Genomic DNA, 8865 nt, shown 5'->3' with positions numbered 1-8865 from the left:
TCAAAAAACTATAGCATACTACTCAGTAAAACCGAGTGTGTAAGAGCACAAAATTTCGTACGAATAATCTGCTGTTTACTGTGGGAATTATAAGGGCCCAATTTTACAGCAAAACCATGACCCAAAAAAATTTCAACTCTCAATATCTTCTCAACTAATGGATCTGTACGATATAAAACTATAGCATACTACTCAGTAAAACAGAGTGTGTAAGGGCACAAAATGTCATACGAATAATCTGTTGTTTACTGTGGGAATTATAAGGGCCCAATTTCACAGCAAAACCATGACCCAAAAAAATTTCAACTCTCAATATCTTCTCAACTAATGGATCTGAACTCAACAAAACTATAGTATAGTACTCAGTAAAACAGAGTGTGTAAGAGCACATAATTTCATAAGAATAATCTGTTGTTTACTGGGGGAATTATAAGGGCCCAATTTCACAGCAAAACCATGACCCAAAAAAATTTCTACTCTCAATATCTTCTCATCTAATAGATCTGTACTCAACTAAACTATAGCATACTAATCAGTAAAACATAGTGTGTAAGAACACAAAATTTCATACGAATAATCTGTTGTTTACTGTGGGAATTATAAGGGCCCCATTTCACAGCAAAACCATGACCCAAAAAAATTTCAACTCTCAATATCTTCTCAACTAATGGATCTGTACTCAACAAAACTATAGCATACTGCTCAGTAAAACAGAGTGTGTAAGAGCACAAAATTTCATACGAATAATCTGTTGTTTACTGTGGGAATTATAAGGGGCCCCTTTCACAGCAAAACCATGACCCAGAAAAAATTCAACTCTCAATATCTTCTCAACTAATGGATCTGTACTCAACAAAACTATAGCATACTACTCAGTAAAACAGAGTGTGTAAGAGCACAAAATTTCGTACGAATAATCTGTTGTTTAATGTGGAAATTATAAAGGCCCAATTTCACAGCAAAACCATGACCCAAAAAAATTTCAACTCTCAATATCTTCTCAACTAATGGATCTGTACTCAACAAAACTATAGCATACTACTCACTTAAACAGAGTGTGTAAAAGCACAAAATTTCATACGAATAATCTGTTGTTTACTGTGGGAATTATGAGGGCCCCATTTCTCAGCAAAACCATGACCCAAGAAAATTTCAACTCTCAATATCTTCTCAACTACCGGATCTGTACTCAAAAAACTATAGCATACTACTCAGTAAAACAGAGTGTGTAAGAGCACAAAATTTCGTACGAATAATCTGCTGTTTACTGTGGGAATTATAAGGGCCCAATTTCACAACAAAACCATGACCCAAAAAAATTTCAACTCTCAATATCTTCTCAACTAATGGATCTGTACTCAACAAAACTATAGCATACTACTCAGAAAAACAGAGTGTGTAAGAGCACAAAATTTCGTACGAATAATCTGCTGTTTACTGTGGGAATTATAAGGGCCCAATTTCACAGCAAAACCATGACCCAAAAAAATTTCAACTCTCAATATCTTCTCAACTAATGGATCTGTACTCAACAAAACTATAGCATACTACTCAGTTAAAAAGAGTGTGTAAGAAAACAAAATTTCGTACCAATAATCTGTTGTTTAATGTGGGAATTATAAAGGCCCAATTTCACAGCAATACCATGACCCAAAAAAATTTCAACTCTCCATATCTTCTCAACTAATGGATCTGTACGCAACAAAACTATAAAATACTACTCAGTAAAACAGAGTGTGTAAGATCACAAAATTTCATAAGAATAATCTGTTATTTACTGTGGGAATTATAAGTGCCCCATTTCACAGCAAAACCATGACCCAAAAAAATTTCAACTCTCAATATCTTCTCAACTAATGGATCTGTACTCAACAAAACTATAGCATACTGCTCAGTAAAACAGAGTGTGTAAGAGCACAAAATTTCATACGAATAATCTGTTGTTTACTGTGGGAATTAAAAGGGCCCCATTTCACAGCAAAACCATGACCCAAAAAAATTTCAACTCTCAATATCTTCTCAACTAATGGTTCTGTACGATATAAAACTATAGCATACTACTCAGTAAAACAGAGTGTGTAAGGGCACAAAATGTCATACGAATAATCTGTTGTTTACTGTGGGAATTATAAGGGCCCAATTTCACAGCAAAACCATGACCCAAAAAAATTTCAACTCTCAATATCTTCTCAACTAATGGATCTGAACTCAAAAAAACTATAGCATACTACTCAGTAAAACAGAGTGTGTATGAGCACAAAATGTCGTACGAATAATCTGGTGTTTAATGGGGGAATTATAAGGGTCCAATTTCACAGCAAAACCATGACCCAAAAAAATTTCTACTCTCAATATCTTATCATCTAATAGATCTGTACTCAACTAAACTATAGCATACTAATCAGTAAAACATAGTGTGTAAGAGCACAAAATTTCATACGAATAATCTGTTGTTTACTGTGAGAATTATTAGGGCCCCATTTCACAGCAAAACCATGACCCAAAAAAATTTCAACTATCAATATCTTCTCAACTAATGGATCTGTACGCAACAAAACTATAGCATACTGCTCAGTAAAACAGAGAGTGTAAGAGCACAAAATTTCATACGAATAATTTGTTGTTTACTGTGGGAATTATAAGGGCCCCATTTCACAGCAAAACCATGACCCAAAAATATTTCAACTCTCACTATCTTCTCAACTAATGGATCTGTACTCAAGAAAACTATAGCATACTTCTCAGTTAAACAGAGTTGTAAGAGCACAAAATTTCGTACGAATAATCTGTTGTTTACTGTGGGAATTATAAGGGCCCAATTTCACAGCAAAACCATGACCCAAAAAAATTTCAATTCCCAATATCTTCTCAACTAATGGATCTGTACTCAACAAAACTATAGTATACTACTCAGTAAAACAGATTGTGTAAGAGCACAAAATTTCATACGAATAATCGGTTGTTTACTGTGGGAGTTATAAGGGCCCCATTTTACTGCAAAACCATGACCCAAAAAATTTCAACTCTCAATATCTTCTCAACTAATGGATCTGCACTCAACAAAACTATAGTATACTACTCAGTAAAACATAGTGTGTAAGAGCACAAAATTTCATACGAATAATCGGTTGTTTACTGTGGGAGTTATAAGGGCCCCATTTCACAGCAAAACCATGACCCAAAAAAATTTCAATTCCCAATATCTTCTCAACTAATGGATCTGTACTCAACAAAACTATAGTATACTACTCAGTAAAACAGATTGTGTAAGAGCACAAAATTTCATACGAATAATCGGTTGTTTACTGTGGGAGTTATAAGGGCCCCATTTCACAGCAAAACCATGACCCAAAAAATTTCAACTCTCAATATCTTCTCAACTAATGGATCTGCACTCAACAAAACTGTAGTATACTACTCAGTAAAACATAGTGTGTAAGAGCACAAAATTTCATACGAATAATCGGTTGTTTACTGTGGGAGTTATAAGGGCCCCATTTCACAGCAAAACCATGACCCAAAAAAATTTCAATTCCCAATATCTTCTCAACTAATGGATCTGTACTCAACAAAACTATAGTATACTACTCAGTAAAACAGATTGTGTAAGAGCACAAAATTTCATACGAATAATCGGTTGTTTACTGTGGGAGTTATAAGGGCCCCATTTCACTGCAAAACCATGACCCAAAAAAATTTCAACTCTCAATATCTTCTCAACTAATGGATCTGTACTCAACAAAACTACAGCATATAACTTATAACTCAGTAAAGTGTAGTATATAAGTGAACAAAATTTCATGCCAATAATGTGTTGTTAACTGCGAGAGGTAGTTTTACGTCAAGGAACATCAATTAGTAAAGCTGCTAAATAGCTCCCAGTTGCTGGAGTTACCTTACTGTACAAAGTGAAATGTAAATCTATAGTCAGTAGACGAATGGAGCCATGTACAGTACTCTCCTCTGAGGAAGAGGATTTTTTTTAGTTTTGTGGATCACGTCCGTTGCCAGAGCAAGGGTCGATCGTCAATAACTGCATGAAAAAGCGTAATGTTGAAAAATATTACATTATTTAGGTAGGCCAATTTAAAAACCGATTGTTATTAATTATGAATAAAACTGATTTTTTGTTAAAAATCTAAGTGGAACAGTGATTTAGATATTTTGAATTTTTTAGGTCGTTTCAGGAATATACTTGTTGTCAATCACTGGTCCCACCCCATGTCAAACTCTGGTACCACCGAAAATTCGGTATGTTAATCACCGGGTCAATGATATACTTTAAAAAAAGTAATAATTTTTTATTGACATAAAAATCGAATTTACTGAATACATAATACAATCTAATGGAGCGGCACAATTGTACCAACCAACAGCTGGAGCCAAAATAACGGAAGATATTCTAAACGAAACTCGAATTTTTTCTTAAGCTCCCTTCACCCTATTTGTTTTGTGTGAGTGCTTTTTTAAAATCATTTTTCGAAAATAATACGCATACGCTTAAAAAACCCTTTAGTCTGTTGTTTATTTTAAACTTCTGTATCATAAACTTATTTATTTCAAACATTATTCTGAACAAAATTATTATTTAACAGTTCTGAGTTCTGAGTATATCTATACCGATTTAAATCTTTTAAATCTTTAGATCTTTTAAAACGATTCCTCTTTTTTTTTGTGATGGTGCGGATTTCAGCCTCGTCAAATTCGATGATAGGTGAGGGTAGAATAGTGCTGATGGATATGGCTTACAGCTTCGTTGAACTCGATGATTACCCGGTCAGATTTGGAGGTGTTTGGATCTGGCACAATTTAGGTGCGCCAGAACCGCCATTTTCCCTCTACTACTGCCCTATCAAAATAATAAATACGAAGGCAGTACCTATCCTAGTAGGGACTTCGTTCGCTGTTAGCTTAGAGTGCATCGCACTCCTTCCACAGTAACTTCTGGTGATGCAACAAGTCATCAGGGTTTTTAGAAGGAAATAAGGAGCGGTAGTTAAGGAGCCAACTTCTTCCCTGAATGCCTTTCCTAAATATTTGGGAGAAAACCTCCCAACTTATAGATCTGTGCATTCTGGCTCATTTATATTTATGATTATATTTATCCAGTATTTAATGGAAGATATTTATGTTGTTCTTGATAAAGCAAAGTTTTTTTGAATGCTGTGTTTTGTGATTTAGCTGGAGCAACTGGAGCAACTGATGGTTTTCCTCTCAGAATTGCAGGAACAAGTTAAGTTATTTTAAAATGGGTCTGCTTTGCGGCGAAGTTATTTCCTTGGAAGGAAGCAGTTGGTTGAGATGAATGGACGTCATTCAGCGAGGAAACTGCTTCCTGTCTGTGTTCCTTCCTCAAGGAACTACCCTTGGACCACGTTTGTTCATGAATTCAATGTTTGGAACTTTGTAAGAGATTAGTAATGCAAGGCAGATCGTTGGTTGCTCAATGAAAAAAAACACAAACAAAAAAGCAGAAACTGAAGTTTAGCCTTAGAGGCTACCGAGGAGATGAAGAAGACGTACAGTTCCTGAGCATAAATTTTGTTAGAAAACTGACGGGTTCGAAACATATTGAGGAACTTAGTAGAGTTCTGGATTTGGTACGTAAGGCACTCCTTATTTTAAGGAGAATATCCGAACCGCTCTGGTCATAAAATTGCTACCATCCTGTATACACGGCTCAGAACCCAGAATCTCTCCAAAAACGATGCGTAAGATCTGTTGATTTTCGAAGGATGTATAAGATCCTTCATATCTTGAGAGAAACGTAAAATCAACAATTGACTAGAAACAATTAAAAATAATTTCCCGCCAAGTAAAATGCAGATGAACTTTTACAAATAATATACATTTAAAACACCCCCCCTACAAAAAAAAATTAAATAAATAAAAATAAACCTCCGTCTAATTTGTAGTGAAACTCTTACCTGACCTACAAAACTCTTGATGACGGTCATTTTTACAAAGGCAAGAAACGTCAAAGAAAATGAGGTATTAATGCACACACACACACACACACACACAGACTGAAGGTACAACACTAAATCTCCTGAAGTGTCGGTGGTCCTTTACGAAGGACATCAAACACCAGAACAAGGCTTCAGGTAGCCGGCACAGCCCATTGGGCGCACCTTTTAACTAACACAATCTCAGCTAGAAGGGGCTCGTTTAAAATACTCGGCACACTTTATTTGTATTCCTGCGACTCGGCCGAACAGTGCAATAATAATAAAATTTTATTGATGATTATTAGAAAAGAGAAAGCAATAAATATGTCTGGAAACGGTAAGCTAAATAAACAGAAAAAAAAGGGGGAAATTATCTGTTAACATGAATTGGTTGGCTGCCCTGTTATGGCTAATAAACAACCCTTAAGGACATCTTCCTATTACGTTTTATTACTGGTACAACCTATTACTAATGATTCTGTCAAGAAACATCGACCTGTAAAGAAAAATACAGGTGTTTGTTTATGACAACTTTCTGAATTACTGTAAATTTGGCGTCGACTCAGATCGTTTTCTGCCTGGGCAAGGTGATAAGTTTTCGGCAGAGCGTGGCGAGTGTCTATCAATGAAATTTTCAATGCCATCATTTCTGGAAAGACTTTTAATGTTGGTAACAGGATCTATTTAAGCTATGAGATGATAGTAATCAATAATTGATTACCTAAGTACCCGGCTTGACACTGAAGGCGCGGGCGACTGAATCTAAAAATAGTCGACTTTTCTTGACGAAACATGTGAAGGCTCAAAACTGTAGCCATAGACCAGGAAACATCGAGTCGATGTGCAAATATATTCTTATATTATTTGCATTTCCCATTAAGAGAACACTACTCTGAAAGAATCCAACTTCCAGAAGTTGGTCATCTTCAGGGCTAGTTTACAAAGTAATATTTTACATTACAGACTGTCCATGAACATGAACAGACAAGACAGAAGACACACCAACCCTGTAATGTAAAATATTACTTTGTAAACTAGCCCTGAAGATGACCTAGTCCCTAGATCGAAAGCTCGGCAGAATAAATGTATCACGACTGAAATGGCAATTATTTTTTCATCCTATTGAAACAATGAATCAGTCACCAAAAATAATGAACAGCAATTCATAATGATAGTTATTCATTTTTAAAATTTATATTCTAAATAATATTTCTTTGTTTGTTGTCCTTGTCAAAGAAATTATCTGACGTTTGAAGTTTGATGAACCTTCTTAATACTGGTCTTTCAGAACAGAGACTTCTGGAAGTTGGGTTCTTTTAGAGTAGTGTTCTCTTAGTGGACATTATTATTATTAATTATGAAAATTGAAGAAAACAGTCGATGGACGATTTTACCTGGAAGAGTTTCTGAAAAAGGAAAATTACTAAACGATTCTCCGCTAGGTTCGCTGAGCACGAGGAAGCTGCAGAATACCATCACGGACGGGTTATTAAGGCGATTTGTTTACTAAAAAACTAAATAATTACTGCGCAGAAAGAGGTGACCCTGCAAGGAAAGAGGTTACATTCCTCAGTCTTTTGTTTGTAACCTGAATCAAAGTAATTAGCCAAAGGAATTTGAACAAGAATGTAAATCTAAGAATAACTTAATGTTTTAACTACCTCTCCTCGGGGAAGACAAAAGGAAAGGAAGTGGAAATAGTATCGATAAGATGTTGAACTTAGAGCGGGTGGGTGGCAGGTGTCGGAGGAATGGGAGCGTGGCAGGCCGTGAAAATTGGCTTTTCCGATCACCGAGAGAGAGACGGAGCGAGCGAGAGGTTGTGGAAAAGCTGGTGTATTGGTTAGCCGTTCTAACTGTACCCATCTCTTACTGGCAATGCACAGCCACAGGATATCGTGACAACGGAAACACGTCAGCGCGCCAAAAACATCTGCAGTGTGCCACTCACACGACTTTCTCTTACTCAAGGCCAGAGTTTCTCCAAACTCCGCACACTCCTCTTAAAATAGAATATCTACCCATTTTCTCCATAGAAATTCTGGCAATCGAATTCCTGGGCAAAATATTTCTGGCAGATTCATGCGGTTGTAATCGTTGCGCTAAGTTTTAAGAAAATCGTTTGCGGGAGGATCTTAAACTTCCGCTGGGCAAAGTGGCACTTCCGGCCAGACGGTTTTCAGCGAGTTAGGAAATCCTGTCTCACAGGTTTTTCTTGCATTCAGGAGGCATGAAGCATAACCTCCTTCTTCTTCCAAAAGTGCTCTTAATAGAACTTTCCCGGAAAAATGTATAGTACAACAGTTTCAGGTACTACGGACCTACAATCGGCTCACTGAGTCCCAAGAGACTCGTAGGAGCCGTTTTTGAAGAAATGCTAATCACCTGGAAATCTATTCTGCATAAAGTGATAAAAGTAAGTTGGACAATTTTGAGTCATCTATTATTGTCGCATCTCCTGTTGGCATCAAAGCTCAAGATCTACTTTGAATTATCGGTGATTTTTCTTTTTTAATTTCCACCCACACAGAGCAGTTAGTAGAAATCTCTTTTTTCGGACTGATGGGATGACAAAACGGGTATTTCAGGGAAAAAATGTAAAACAACTACGTGAACTGAACACCTTTTCTTGGCGAAAAATTCTATCGTATGTAGTAATATTACGGGCTGTTCGCTTTCTCTTACCCTCATAATTGAGTGGCAGTGTAGTCGTGCGGATTTTCTATTTTGTGTTTTCTCCAGCAGTTCTGAAAGACAGGTGAGATAAAGCTTTCTCCTAACAAGACTTTTCAGAACAATGCAAATGGTCACAATCTTATTAAAACTACAAACTTGAAACACATCAAAACTTGGAAATCCCCTCAGACAGACGACTCAAGTCTTCTGTAAAGATGAACTCCTGTTCTATTAGAAACAA

Source organism: Rhodnius prolixus, unplaced genomic scaffold (genome assembly GCF_049639745.1).
Source record: "Rhodnius prolixus isolate KJV_2025 unplaced genomic scaffold, Rpr scaffold_13, whole genome shotgun sequence".
NCBI classification, from domain to species: domain Eukaryota; kingdom Metazoa; phylum Arthropoda; class Insecta; order Hemiptera; family Reduviidae; genus Rhodnius; species Rhodnius prolixus.
This window is presented reverse-complemented; position numbering follows the sequence as displayed.